Source organism: Leopardus geoffroyi, chromosome B4 (assembly GCF_018350155.1).
Source record: "Leopardus geoffroyi isolate Oge1 chromosome B4, O.geoffroyi_Oge1_pat1.0, whole genome shotgun sequence".
Lineage (NCBI taxonomy): Eukaryota > Metazoa > Chordata > Mammalia > Carnivora > Felidae > Leopardus > Leopardus geoffroyi.
In genome coordinates this window covers 26,143,268-26,151,198 of record NC_059341.1, presented here as the reverse complement: position 1 = coordinate 26,151,198, position 7,931 = coordinate 26,143,268, and the positions used below count along the sequence as shown (strand labels likewise).

General features: G+C 44.2%; 1 long non-coding RNA gene across 1 annotated transcript; it reads left to right on the top strand.

Annotated features, from left to right (window-relative positions):
• Positions 1-359: 359 nt before the first annotated feature.
• Positions 360-7,664, top strand: LOC123591454. Its single transcript, XR_006709332.1, has 3 exons — positions 360-557; positions 1,820-1,880; positions 7,337-7,664. It is a non-coding gene; the product is annotated as an uncharacterized LOC123591454 (long non-coding RNA).
• The last annotated feature ends 267 nt before the right edge of the window (positions 7,665-7,931 follow it).

The following is a 7,931-nucleotide window of genomic DNA, read 5'->3' as shown; positions in this document are numbered from 1 at the left end:
TCACAATGGTCATCAAATCAGGTCACAAAAGATTCCTTTTTCCTTTCTAGAACCTTCCTGTTCCCCCCCCCCACCCCCGCCCCCCGCCTCCTCATTTATGGAGAATGTTTTGACACCCCACTGCTTTCCAGGCATGATGTCAGGGACTGGCTACTCAAATCTAAAGTATGGGTGCCTTTTGTTGAGCTCATCTCAAAGAAAGAATGACAGAAAGGGTGATAAATGTTAATGGACTGCCACACCTAGTATTTCAAAAGTGCACCAGGGAGGAGTCAGGGAGGTTCTCGGCGGGGCGGTGGGGGGCGGGGGTGGTGGTGGTGGTGATAATTTGGTTAACTCCTGAAGGGTGCCCACTTGTTCAGACAGCCAGCACAGGAAGTGGATCTCGGGGACGAGAAGGGATTATTCAAAGACAGCGAGGCATGACCACGTGTGGTGTTTGGAAGGCTTCAAGAAGGTAGATGCGGCTGAAGTACAGTGAGGAGAGAGAGAGACTCAACCGGGGAGCAGATTAGGAAGGCCCCGGCCAGCTGCGGTAAGAAATTTGGGCTTTTCCTGTACGTTCGACTGTTTTAGGCATGGGAGTTCTCTGGTTACCGGGTCCTGTGCTGATCTTGACTTCTCTGGGTGGTCCACCCTTTCTTTCCTCCCTTTTGGTCCAAGACCGACCCTTTAGCTTCAGGTAAATACTACCCAGCCCTCCATTTGATCTCCCCCAGAGAAATGTCTCCACAATCTTACTTTCCTTTCTGTTTTTACCTCCGTAAAGCAGACTCCATAATTTCCATCAATCCACCTCCTAGAATCTTCACAACTCAGTTACCCCCCGCTTTCTGCTTTTCACAATCCACAGGCCCCCCAAACCTCCTAGTTTTTAACCCAAATTCATTTCCCTTTCCCCACCAAAGTAACCGGAAAACCTTCCTTACGCCTACTAGGATATCACATTTAGAAGGTGTTAAAGATTCAAAGCCCCAGTTTCTGGGCACGATTCTTTTTTTTTTTTTTTTTTTTAATTTTTTTTTCAACGTTTATTTATTTTTGGGACAGAGAGAGACAGAGCATGAGCGGGGGAGGGGCAGAGAGAGAGAGGGAGACACAGAATCGGAAACAGGCTCCAGGCTCTGAGCCATCAGCCCAGAGCCCGACGCGGGGCTCGAACTCACGGGCCGCGAGATCGTGACCTGGCTGAAGTCGGACGCTTAACCGACTGCGCCACCCAGGCGCCCCTGGGCACGATTCTTTTAATAAAGTTTCCTTCTCCTGGTGTGTATTAAAAAAAATGGATTCCTTAACCCTGAAGCTACCTCCAAAGAGCGGATACATGCTCACGCCATTGCCAGAGTATTCTTCGGTAGCATTGTATAGCAGCTGGCTGAGAGCAAGATGCTGTAGGAAGTGGGCAGGTTCAGAGATGCCAGAGTGCAGGGAGAAAGGGAGAGGGGGAGAGAGAGAAGGCCCTGGAGGCCGACTTTCCCCACATCACAATCTGCCTGGGCCTAGCTCGTTGCAAGCCTTTCTTTCCTTTAAGAAACACTGATGTGGGGGTGAGACGCAGATCCATATTCTCATTCTGAACCCTGAACCCCGCGTGTGTCACTCCGTTTATCCACCATCAGTATCACAAAGGCATACCCCACGGTGTTCCAGCTTGTGAGGACGGTGGGAGTGTTGCAGAGAACAGGGTTGGGGACGCAAGAGGGGAAAAATGGCGTTTTACAGCCTTTGATAACTTGCGGCCTGATTTCTGAGGTCTTTCCCTTTATAGTTTCCCTGTAATTTTTATTTTTATACTTCCTTCCTTTCCTCAAAATGAAAGGAATTGGAGGAACAAGGCAGTTGAGAGGAAGCTGGATTTCGGAAGAAGAGTCGGCAAATATGTAAGTTTCTTTCTTTTTTGATACGAAAGTTTCTAAAATGTTATTAGTGGGGCGCCTGGCTGGCTCAGTTGGTTGAGCACCCGACTCTTGATTTCGGCTCAGGTCATGATCCCGGGATTGTGGGATCGAGTCCTGCATTGGGCTCTGTGCTGAGTGTGGAGCCCTGCTTGGGAGTCTCTGTTCTCGCTCTCGCTCTCTTGCTCTCCCTGTGCCCCTACCCCCATAAAACAAACAAACAAACAAACTGTTATTAGTAATTAGTACATCTTCGTACTTACTTGTACTTCCCAATTTCCATAATAATAATAAAGAAAAAAACCATGGCGTGGACAGAAAGATGCATCCTAAATTATAAGGTAATGAAAGCAAAATTAGGGAGGGTCAAAAGCTGAGAAAGAACTGTAAAAAGGTATCAATGCTTTTGTTTCTTTCTCTGTTCTCCAGCGATATAGCTGAATCCGGGTACCCATGAAAAATCTGGGTAGGCTTTCACATCTCCCCCCTGGAGGTTATCTCCCCACTACTGGAGATAACAGTATAGGCCTTGCTGGGTTGGTTCCAAAAAGACAGGGTGGAGGACAGACGAGGTATCCATGGAGGGCTGTTCCCCAAGGAGATCAGGGAAATCTCACTTGCCCTCCAGGTTGTCCCTGGCCTTCCACTCTGCCCTGACCCCCTCCCCCTCCCTCACCTGGGGATACCCAGCCTCTCCACTCACTCTTATCTTTCCAAGGGTAATTCTCTAATAATTTCTATCCCTTTGTGTTTTGATCAGCATTCTAATAGAATTCCTTGGGTTGATTTTTGAATTTTTCTCTCCCCAAAATGTTCATGATATTATTCATTCTTTTGTTTGAGGTTTTTTTGTTTTTGTTTTTAAATTCAGAAATGCAAAGAAGTTACAAAGGAAACAGATAATGGATTCATCTAAATAGAATTTTGAAACTTCCCACTGTCTACCCCAATTCAAAAAAATTAGGTGGCTCAGTCAGTTAAGCTTCCGACTTCAGCCCAGGTCATGATCTTGCAGGTTCCTGAGTTGGACCCCCGCATGGGGCTCTGTGCTGACAGCTCGGAGCCTGGAGACTGCTTCGGATTCTGTGTCTCCCTCTCTCTCTTTGCCCCTGCCCTGCTCGCGCTGTCTCTCAAAAAATAAAAATAAACACCAAAAAACATTATTAGACCAATGGATACACTAGAAAAATGTATTTGCTATATGCCAGAGTGAAAAGATAGATATATAATACTCATTAGTCATATATATAATTAGTGACTTACAAGTATTAGTAAATAGTATATATTAAAGTACGTAAGGGGGTGCCTGGGTGGCTCAGTCGGTTAAGCGTTCGACTTCGACTCAGGTCATGATCTCACAGTTCGTGGGTTCAAGCCCTGCATCAGGCTCTGTGCTGACAGCTTACAGCCCAGATCCTGCTTCGGTTTCTATGTCTCCCTCTCTCTCTGCCCCTCCCCCGTTCATGCTCGGTCTCTCTCTCTCTCTCTCTCTCTTATAAATAAACAAACATTAATAAAGTACATTAAACTGTAAGCAGTAAGAGAATATAGCTGAACAGGAGCAAAAAAAGGGATTTAATAGGCAATTCATAAAGGCAGTGCTAAATCATAATGATCAACCATACTAATAATCATAGACACATCCACTGAGACCACTAAAAAAATGTTGAGGAAACTGGCATTCTCTTATATATTGGTAGAGGGAGGATCAAATAGTAACATTTTCTGGAAGGCGATTCAGTGTACAAACTCTTTGATCCAACAGTCCCAACCCCTGAACATAATCAAGGATGTATGTGCAAGAATGGGTGTTTGTATTCATCAAGTTTAAAAAGGAAAAAACCTTAATGTCTAACCTTTAGAAACTGGTTTCAGTTGCAATTTATAACAATAATTAGTAAGTTTATAAGTTATACTTTACAATTTAAAAATCTTGCAGAAGAACACAGCCCTTGAGGAAATGTTCAAAATAAAGCACTAAGCATAAATGCATTTTTTAAATAGATACTTTTACATATGTGTACAAAAACTAGGGGGTGCCTGGGTGGCTCAGTCAGTTGAGCCTCTGACTCTTGATTTAGGCTCAGGTCATGACCTCAGAGTTTTGTGACTTTGAGCCCGGAGCACAGGCTCTGTGCTGGGCAGTGTGGAGCCTGCTTGGGATTCTCTCTCTCTCTCTTCCCCTCCCCTGCTTGCGCTGTCTCTGTTTCTCTCAAAATAAAAAAATAAACTTAAAAAAAAAATACTGGAAGAACATGCAGTTCACCCAAAATTAATACTGATAATCTCTGGGCATAAGATTAAAGACGTTTTTAGTTTTTGACTTTGTGCTCTTCTATTATTTTCTGACTTTTCTAAAATTGTTTCAATTATGTATTACTTTTGTAATCGGGAAAGGAACGGGGGGCCCCAGTGGGTCAGTTGGTTAAGAGTCCGACTTTGGCTCAGGTCATGATCTCACAGTTCGTGAGACAGAGCCCCGCCTTGGGGTCTCTGCTGCCAGCATGGGCCTGCTTTGGATCCTCTGTCTCTCTCTAAAAAATAAATAAACACTAAAAAAGAAAGAAAAAGCAAGAAAGAAAGAAGAAAGAAAGGAAGGAAGGAAGGAAGGAAGGAAGGAAGGAAGAAAGAAAGGAAGGAAGGAAGAAAGGAAGGAAGGAAGGAAGAAAAAGAAGAAAAGGAATGATACACACACACACATATAAATATATATTTTTTAAGCAAGGGAAAGCTGGCTTTGGCATAGAGAGGTGGAATGTTCGTGGAGAGTTAAAACCAAGTGGACCCTAGAGCCAGTTAGACATGAATACATGGCCTTACTTTTACTGGAAGTACGACTTACTCATACTAGAAGTGAGCCAGTTACTAACCCCATTTGTCTCACTTTTGTCCTTTCAAAATGGGGATAATAATGACTTTCATTGGGTTGTTATAAGAACTAAACGAGCCACTTCATTCAAAGCACTTAGAATAGTGCCTGGCCCAGCGCCAATGCTCAATAAATGGTAGTAACATTAATTAATGATGCTTTGTGGGAAAAATTTATACTTAATTTATACCAGGACAAATTTCAAAGAGATTAAATTAAATGTTATAACGGGAAAACATAAAAATTAAGGAAATATGGAGCTGAAGTAGGTTGAATGCCTCATATGATATCCCGAAACCCAAGAAAAAGGATAGATATATTTGTCTGCATACAATCTTTTTTACAAGATTTTTTTTTAACTTTATTTATTTATTTTGAAAGAGAGAGAGACAGAAAGAGAATCAGTGGGGGAAGGGCAGAGAGAGAGGGAGAGAGAGAGAATCCCAAGCAGGCTCCACACAGTCAGCCCAGAGCCTGACGCAGGGCTTGAACTCACAAACTGCGAGATCACGACCTGAGCCGAAATCAAGCGTCAGATGCTTAACCAACTGAGCCACCCAGGCACCCCTACATACCATCTTCGATACAGAAAAAACTCCTAATAAAGAAATGACAAAATGGAAAAAATATTTGTAATAGATAAGAGACAAAGGGTTATTCTCTCTGCCATACAAAGAGATCTTCCAAATGGCTACCTGCCTAAATCTATCTTCCAGAATGATCTCTCTAATGCTAAATGACCACCTCATGGCCCTACTTATAAACCTGTGACGACACCTTAAAACCTACAAAATAAAACCCAAATGACTTAGCATGGCACATGCCGTCTTCTGCAAGGTGGCCCCTCCCTCCTGCCTAAGCATCACCTGCCTTACATTCAATGTTGCAATAGTACTAAACTACTAGTACTTTCCGCGTGCTCTGTGCTATCTCATGCCACTGCACCTTCTCATTCCTTCCACCAGAGTACCCTTTCCCAGCTTCCTTATACCACCTCCTATGCTGGGCTGAATGGGGACCCCCAAAGATGTTCAGCTTCTAGGACCTCAAAGCTTTAATTAAATCACAGATTGTGGCATGGGGAGATTATCCTGGATTATCTGGTGGTCACTAAATGCAATCACACAAGAGGGGAGTAGAAGATTTGACCACACAGGAGAAAAGGTGATGTGACGATCAGACTGAGCAAGGTTTGAAGATGCTACAAAGCTGTCCTTGGCAATGGTGGAAGGGGCCATGAGCCAAGGAATGAGAGAAATAAAGTTCTAGAAGCTGGCAATGGCAACATATGGATTCTCCCCAGGGCAGCCTTCTCAAAATCTTGGTTTTGACCCAGTGTTTCCGGGGTCTGACTCCCAGAACTGTAGGAGAATAAGTATGTATCACTTTAAGCTGCCAGCTTTGGGGTTATTTGTTACGGCAGCCATGGAAAACTACCTACCCCTCCCTCCCCTTACCCCTGCTGGGGCTGAGTGCCATTTCTCCTTGCACCCATCACATCCACTGCATCTTTCCACTACATTGCAGGAATTGCATATTTCTCATTTCCCAACTAAGGCATACGCTTCTGGAAGGCAGGGACCATGTATTGTTTCCCTTTATATCCTTGGCAACTAGCCCAGCGCCTGGGGCATAACAGACACCTTGTAAAGATTTATTGAGTTGAACTCCCTGACAGGCTGAAAAGCAGGGCAAGGGGAGCACCGAGGTGGGAAAAATCCACTTTTAAGTCAAGAAGTTATTCCTCCTATGATCACCGTTTTCATTGCTCTAGGAAGGGGGGAGCCCAGCAGAGCCGAACAGGTTGTGTGGGAAATAGCACTCAAATTATAAACAACCAGAGCGCAGGACCTCTCCAGTGGAAAAAGAAAACTGTCCCAGAGGAAGGTGATTACTTGAGTGCATTTTGGTAGTGGGGCGCCTGAGTGGCTCGGTCAGTTAAGTGTCTGACTTTGGCTCAGGTCATGATCTCCGGGTTTGTGGGATTGAGACCTGTGACGGGCTCTGCGCTGACAGCTCGGAACCTGGAAGCTGCTTGGGATTCTCTGTCGCCCTCTCTCTCTACCCCTCCCTTGCTCTCTCTCTCAAAAATAAATAAATAAACATTTTTAAAACATTGCATTTTGGTATGGCATTTTATAGGGAGCAATATTCCCAGGACAGCATTGGAATGTCACTGCTAGTCTATACCAACTGTGATTTTTCAGAAATTGCATCAGCACAGGTAGAGATTTTTCTGCAAATGGCATATAGTAAGGACTCTGAATCCGGGCAGTAACATCCTCACACATATTCGCTAAGGAACGTGCAAACAAGATCAGCAGAACTTGGAAAAAGCGGGAAAAGGATTTCAGTCTAGAGGAAAAACTGTTCTCCTGGCCACACTGATTAAGGGTTTCCAGCGGCTCCCTAGTAAGGCAGAATTGGAAAGGTCTGTCTGAGTCCCGATGCGGGCTAGATATAGTTAGATTGTGCTTCTTGTAGAGTAAAAACTGTATCAATTGTTATTACAAAATGTAATGTAAGAATGAGTTACGATCAACCCGTCTTTTGTTGCCTTTATAAATTCTAGAGTTAATGAACACTCTAAAATACATTATTGAAACTTACCTGGCCTGGACAGATCCTGACTCCTGTTACCATCAGGAACCTGGTGATCCCGGTGAGTAAAATAAAGTAAGCAACTCCCTTTCCAGAAGGCACTTTCACGAGGCCATGCTCTGCCTGAGCGGGTTCCATGTTGTCAATATAGACCTCACGAGAGCTAGATAATTCTGTGTATTGTGACCCAAATCATAACTGACTGTGTTAAAAGGCAAATGTGCAAATAATGAAAAAAATTCTGAACATAATACAATTGCTCAGACGAACTGAGAAAATCTGGCATTACAAAAATTAAAGGAAAGGGGGTGCCTGGGTGGCTCGGTTGGTTAAGCGTCCATCCGACTCTTGGTTTCGGCTCAGGATATGATCTCGTGGTTTCGGGAGTTCGAGCCCCACGTCAGGCTCCGTGCTGACAGTGCGGAGCCTGCTTGGGATTCTGTGTCTCCCTCTCTCTCTCTGTCTCTCCCCCACTCGCACTGTCTCTGTCTCTCTCAAAATAAACAAATAAAAAACGAAAACAAGAACAAAAGTTAAAGGAAAGGGCAATACTAATAAAGTTCAGC